Raw genomic sequence first — 6,000 nt, forward strand, 5'->3', positions numbered from 1 at the left:
ACTTAGTATTGTCTTTCACAATTTTTAGGAACAAAAGTGAGACTTAATTTTTTTTTAATAAAAAAGTTAGATGAATCGACAATATAAAAATAAAAGTTAAATGACTTGACAATATAAAAAGTAAAAGTGAAATGACTTGACAGTATAAAAATAAAAATTAAATGAACTGACAATATAATATCTACATTCACATCACAAATGTGGTTCACTTGCGTTTTAATAAATCAAATGCTTCTTATTAATTCACTAAAATGAATAGGATTATGCCTTGTGTAAGTATAGGTCAGGACAGCATAGGGTTCAAATGTTATTTACACACACATGCACACCTGTTGACTATTCTACAAACTAACTACCCATAAACATGAATTACTCAAAATTCTACTTCAATCCACTACTAGTTAATCCAACAGGCTACTTCAATGCTACTTAAACACCGTGTTTATACCACTACAACATTGTTCTAATTAGTCCTCTTCTTGACGCTCGCGGCATATGTCTTGTCACATGATAAAAATGGAGAAACTTTCCTTAAACATACATAGTAAAAGGAACAATGGTTATTTGCACGCCAAAACATTTATACCAGTTGACACACCTGATAAGAGACTCGCAATTACACATTTATCATACTCATATGTTCATATACAAAACAGTAAGACAATTTCATCTAAGATTACGTTATCACAAGAATTAATCACACTGATGACTGTGAGAAGGGTAAAAATATTTTCATTATACAGGTTATACTACATTTTCTTACCCATTTCGTTCCTTCTTTAAGTTACCTTTCGCTTCCAAATCAGTTATTTCGCCTGTGGTGGTCATTCTGGATTCATTTCTCATGAATGGCAAAATTGTGGTCACCTCTATTCTGTAAAACAGTTTCATCTTAACATCCTATTGAACTTACAACAGACACAAAAGTTCCGAATCCTCCTGTAGTTTAAATGACAAATGTTTTGCTTCATCCTTATTACATTAAACCAAGCTTTCCTTCGGTCCCATAATCAAAATTATTTAATCTTCCTCTACCTTCAAGAGGGAAATTTCCTCAGTACAAAACATATAGGATGCAGTGCATAGATGTGTGAAGTTAGCACCCCTTTTTCGAGAAATATACATTTTTTTCACAGTGCTTGATAGATGTACCATAGTTCTAGAGTTCTTTGCATAAAATTTCAATAGTTCTGCAGAATTTAGCGAAGAAAATAACAATACTCGAAAAAATTTTCGTATCGAAAACATTCTTTGTCAATTTCCGCAAAATGTAAATAAGTACAAGACTTCTGAGCACAGTTCTGAACAGAGCTCCAAGAGTTCTTTCGAAAATCTAAGTAACATTTTTTTTGTGCAGCTAATAGTTTACGAGATAATTGCATTTTGATGAGAAAATCTTTTCACTTACTGTGATGTTGGCACCCTTTTTTCAGAAATTTATATTTTTTTCAGAGTTCTTGATAGATATGGCATAGTTCTAGAGTTCTTTGTACAAAATTTGAATAGTTCTGCAGAATTTAGCGAAGAAAACAACAATATTCGAAACAATTTTCGTATCGAAAACATTTTTGGTCAATTTTCGCAAAAATTAAACTTGTACAACAGTTCTGAAGACAGTTCTGAACAGAACCCAAAGAGATCTATCGAAAATACCAACAACATTTTTCTATGGCGATAATAGTTTATGAGATAAATTGATTTAATGTGGGGCACACTTTCTCTACGAAAAATATAAATATATTCGTACAACAGTTCTGATGACAATTCTGGACACCACGTGGAGAGTTCTATTGAAAATCCTAGTAGCATTTTTTTGTGCAGGTAATAGTTTAAGGGGTAATTGCAACTTAATTAAGAATTCCATAAGAGCTCCTACTGTGAAACTAGCACCCTTTTTTCAGAAATATATATCTTTTTCAGAGTTCTTGATAGATAAGTCATAGTTATAGAGTTCTCTGTACAAAATTTCAATAGTTCTGCAGAATTTAGCGAAGAAAACAACAATACTCGAAAAAATTTTCGTATCGAACACATTCTTTGTCAATTTCCGCAAAATGTAAATAAGTACAAGAGTTCTGAGCACAGTTCTGAACAGAGTTCCAAGAGTTCTTTCGAAAATCCAAGTAACATTTTTTACTGCAGCTATTATTTTACGAGATAATTGGATTTTAATGAGAAAATCTTTTCACTTACTGTGAAGTTGGCACCCTTTTTTTTAGAAATGTAAATTTTTTTCAGAGTTCTTGATAGATATGGCATAGTTCTAGAGTTCTTTGTACAAAATTTGAATAGTTCTGCAGAATTTAACGAAGAAAACAACAATACTCGAAAAAAATTTCGTATCGAAAACATTCTTTGTCAGTTTCCGCAAAATGTAAATAAGTACAAGACTTCTGAGCACAGTTCTGAACAGAGCTCCAAGAGTTCTTTCGAAAATCCCAGTAACATTTTTTACTGCAGCTAATATTTTACGAGATAATTGGATTTTAATGAGAAAATCTTTTCACTTACTGTGAAGATGGCACCCTTTTTTTCATAAATTTATATTTTTTTCAGAGTTCTTGACAGATATGCCATAGTTCTAGAGTTCTTTATACAAAATCTGAATAGTTCTGCAGAATTTAACGACGAAAACAATAATACTCGAAAAAAATTTCGCGTAGCAAACATTCTTTATTAATTTTCGCAAAAAGTAAATTCGTACAACAGTTCTTAGGGCAGTTCTGAACAGAACCTCAATAGTTCTATCGAATATCCTAATAACAATTTTTTGTACAGCTAATAGGTTACGAGATAATAGCAATTTAAGGAGGAAACCACTTACTGTGAAGTTGGCACCCTTTTCTGCAGAAATATATATTTTTTCAGAGTTCTTGATAGAAATACCGTAGTTCTAGAGTTATCTGTACAAAAGTTGAATAGTCATGCAGAATTTAGCGAAGAAAACAACAATACTCGAAAAAATTTTCGTATCGAATACATTCTTTGTCAATTTTCGCAAAAAGTAAATTCGTACAACAGTTCTGAACAGAACACCAAGAGCTCCTAATAACATCTTTTTGTGGCGATGATAGTTTATACGGTAACTGCTTTGATGTTAGACCCACGGTCTCCACAGAAAAAAGTAAATTCGTACAACGGTTTTGATGAACAGTTCTGGTTAACACCCCAAGACCTCTATCGATAATCATTATAACACTTTTTGTGGTTATAATAGTTTGTAAGGTAACTGATTAATTGTGGGCCTCACTTACTCTACAAAAAAGTTATGGCTATTCGTATGTTCTGATGACAGCTCTGGATAGCATTCTAAGAGTTCTATCGAAAATACTAGTAACATATTCTGTGCAGGTAATTGTTTACGTAGTAACTGCATTTAATAAGGAATGCTTATGAGCATTTCCCGTGAAGTTTGAACCCCTTTTACGAGAAATATACATTTGTTTCATAGTTCTTGATATATCTGCAATAGTTCTAGATTTCCGTGCTCAAAAAACGAATAGTTCTTCAGAATTTCGGGAAGAAAACAATAACTCAGCAAAATTTTGGTATGTTAAAAAATTATTTGTCAGTTTGGAAAAAATAGCACCCGAAGAGTTGTACTGAAAATGATATGAACATTTTTGTGGCGATAATATTTTATACGTAATTGTTTTAATCTGATACTCACTTTCTCTACGATAGCAAAATTGGTAGAATAGTTCTGATGACAGTTCTGAATAGCACCCACAGAGTTCTACCAAAAACTATACCAACATTATTTGTGACAATGACATTATATGAGATAATTAATGTGGGACTCACTTTTGTCATGTAAAAGTAATAAATTCGTACAAAAGGTCTGATGGAATTTCTTAATAGGGCCCTAAGAGATCTACCGAAAACTGTAATAACATTTTTTGTGGGGATAACAGTTAATGAGATAATAGCATTTTCGAGAGACACACTTGGTCTACATTATAATAAATTGGCTCAACCCTTTTGCTGACAGTTCTGGACAGCACCGAAAGAGCTCTTTTAAAAACCCTCATAACATATTTATGGTGCCAGTAGATTATGAAATAGATTGTGTGTTCACTCTGCAGTGGGTGTGCGCCGATGTGAAACTTACTGGCAGATAAAAACTGTGTGCCGGACCGGGTCTCTAACTCCAGACTATGACGTAGGAATATCGTCACAATATCCTTTCCTCCAGGAGCGCTACTTCTGCAATTTTCGTAGGAAAACTTCTACGAAATTGGGAATGAAGGAGATGAGGTACTGCTGGAAGTAAAGCTATGAGGAGGATCGTAAATTCTCACTTTTATTTTGGGAAAACCGGAAACCCGGATGTATATTCTACTAAATACAAAAAGTCTAAATGTTCAGCACTATACAAATGCCAGTACACCTTCTTAAGACTGACTGTAGTAACTGTAGGTGGAAGCGTGGGATGTGCACGCTTAGATGATTCAAGGAGAGAAGGCTCGTCAGTGCAAAACAAACAGATGGCTGAGAGAACAGATACATTCACACGCGCCACTAACCAGATGGTGTCACACCTGTTGAGAATCGCACCAGAGGTACAATGAGCTGTGGTAGAGTGCTGTTGGCGTGGTTACTATGCAACTTACTTGATGGGCACCAATACACCGTTATATTAATGTACAATACTTGAGAAACAATGTCATTCACCCACTCTGAGTTCCTTATCACTCAGTACTAGACTAAATTACCGGCCTAGTGATAAGCAGCCTATGTACCTCACCGACTACACATCTTCGTGTTACAAGAAAAAAAGAGAAAAATACCAAGGGACACAAAATATGAATCCAGAGAAACCGGAAATCCGGATTACTGAGGACAAGGTAAACGAGGTTCTTGTTTACAAATTTCGAACTCCTTATTAACGTTAATACTGTATCCCCTCAACATAATAACACCTCTATCAGTCATGTATTGAATTAGGATTTAAACATACTACTCAGTTCGTTTGTACAATATATTCATTTAAATATACTTACATTTCTATACATTGTAAAGACTTTTGATTCTCGCTGTAGTGTAACTCATCAAACTTCCTTTCTAACTAGAACAAATGTTTGCAACAATATTAACGACAGCAATTTCAAATTTATTCGTTACACACAGCACATGTTTTTATGTATCCTAGCGTCTGGTGATGTTGCCACGTAACTTTCATCCATGAGGGTCCTGGGCATATTTTTAGCTGTTAGTGGGTCCTGGATGTCATGAGAGCTCAAAACAATTACTGTTTTACGTAATAAAATTCATCTGGTTCTTCCTGATTCTAAAAATATGCACCTCATGTACAGTGCCTCGTAATTCTCGTGCTTAAATGTCATTTTGTTTAATTTGGCGTGCCGCGCCGGATTAGCCGAGCGGTCCAAGGCGCTGCAGTCATGGACTGTGCGGCTGGTTCTGGCGGAGGTTCGAGCCCTCCTTCGGGCATGGGTGTGTGTGTCTGTCCTTAGGATAATTTAGGTTAAGTAGTGTGTAACCTTAGGGACTGATGACCTTAGCAGTTAAGTCCCATAAGATTTCACGCACATTTGAACATTTGATTTGGGCGACGCAGTTTCCGTAGAACCTCGTTTATGTAATACCTTTGAAGAACCTGTCAACTGTCGTATGTGCAGGAAAAATGTTTACATGGCATAAACCAAAATCAGAATGCGTTTCAACAGTTGTAATAAGTTTTAATGGTGGAGTAAAAATGGTTCAAATGGCTCTGAGCACTATGGGACTTAACTTCTGAGGTCATCAGTCCACTAGAGCTTAGAACTACTTAAACCTAACTAACCTAAGGACATCACACTCATCCATACCCGAGGCACGATTCGAACCTGCGACCGGAGCGGTCGCGCGGTTCCAGACTGTAGCGCCTAGAACCGCTCGGCCACTTCGGCCAGCCTGATGGAGTAAAGATTAAAAACAATGAGCAGAACAGGCATCAAAACTAGAACAACATGAAAATTGTGCTGGTATGGGCGGACAGAC

Source organism: Schistocerca piceifrons, chromosome 2 (genome assembly GCF_021461385.2).
Source record: "Schistocerca piceifrons isolate TAMUIC-IGC-003096 chromosome 2, iqSchPice1.1, whole genome shotgun sequence".
In the NCBI taxonomy this organism is placed as follows: domain Eukaryota; kingdom Metazoa; phylum Arthropoda; class Insecta; order Orthoptera; family Acrididae; genus Schistocerca; species Schistocerca piceifrons.